The sequence below is a fragment of the Mus caroli genome, unplaced genomic scaffold (assembly GCF_978045245.1).
Source record: "Mus caroli unplaced genomic scaffold, Mus_caroli_1 scaffold_8, whole genome shotgun sequence".
NCBI lineage: Eukaryota > Metazoa > Chordata > Mammalia > Rodentia > Muridae > Mus > Mus caroli.
In genome coordinates, this window is record NW_028227263.1 from 76627555 (window position 1) to 76629078 (window position 1524).

A 1524-nucleotide genomic window follows, 5' to 3' on the forward strand; every position below is an offset into this window, starting at 1 on the left:
AAACACCCTGTCTGTGAACAACAGCTCTCCCTTAACTGCAATATGGGCAAGACATGAATGGGTCACGCAGACAGATAGTTGCTGATCAGATCCTCCAAGTCTCTCGGTGTCCTCGAAATTGAAACTTTCATATCCCTTCAATACAGTGCAGTTTGGGGAGAGTCACCATTTTAGGGCTGTGTTATAAGCTGCTGAGGCTTCATCTTGGTTATGGAATTGGATTTCATTATCAAGACTTGCTAGTGAGAGGATAAAGTCAGTGGGTATTTTCAGGTGGTTTTCAAAATGACAGTCTCCTTGTGGAGATAACGCAAAAATTATGTCCAACTACATTGCAGTAAGATCCTGGAAAATACGTATACTTTCCCATGAAATCAAGGATATGTCTTACCAGCCCCCACTTGTGTGTGTGTGTGTGTGTGTTTGAGAATTTGAGTACCGGAGGCCCTTTTGACACTTCACCTTGTGCTTTCTCCTTTGTCTTATGGAACACTACCCTCGTCTTTGTGACGGGACATCCTCCTGAATCTTATGTGGCAAATATTTTAGTCGCTGCTGCCAATGACTTGCAGATGACATGTCACCACTAAAGTGAACTTTCAGAGCAGCCTGGACTCTGCCTTTGGGAGCTTCCTGCCTGGCAGAGGCTGGGGACTAATGTGGGTTTAATGTTGTTATGAACCAGGCAGCTGAGCCGGGCAACAATACGAGTCTGTTGGACATGTCTTCTGGGTTGTCACGTTCAATTTGCACATGACCTCCTGGCCAAAAAATGGGAAAGAAGTGGTAGAATGTGGGACTGAAAGCTCATATTATTGCTTTGACAGCTTCACTCATCTAGAAGTAATGCAAAATGCAATTTATATTTATACACTCTGACCTCCTGCACAGAAAGGGAAAGTATCTAATGATGGGCCGAGGTAGTGGAGGAAGAAACAGATCTCAGTACAGCTGGAATTTGTCTACGTTTCTGCTCTTCAACCATTCAATTACAGTCAAGAGACAAATGAAGCAGGGACCGTGTACTGGTGAGGTAGAGACACAATTATTTTATAGTGACTGGCTTCTGGCTTTGAGTCTTGGCAAGGGAGGCCACAACACGCCTTATTTCACTGGAGACAGATAATCTACTTGCTCCCACCGGACAAAGGCCCTATGCTTGTAGGTGCGTCATTATGCCCATCAGAGAGGAGAAAAGACACCAGCCAGTCAGTGACACTCCGGGTATGCACTTGGAAGTTCTTGAGAGAGGCTGACATGTTAATCCTATTAACCAAGATAAATCAAGTCAGGCCTGGTGGTAACTGGGGCATTATTCACTTTTGAGTGGAAATAGGCAGAAGGCAGAAAGCATCATCTTCTTTTGTGGATTGGGACATTTACTGGCTTTTACGTGTCCCTGAACAGCTTCATTTTGAATAGAATCCACCAGCTAACTGGGGGAATGAGGACATCATTGTCTAAATCGTCCGATAGGCCCTGAGTACTCCAACTAGTGTTTTAAATGAACAGTGGTTTCTGTAA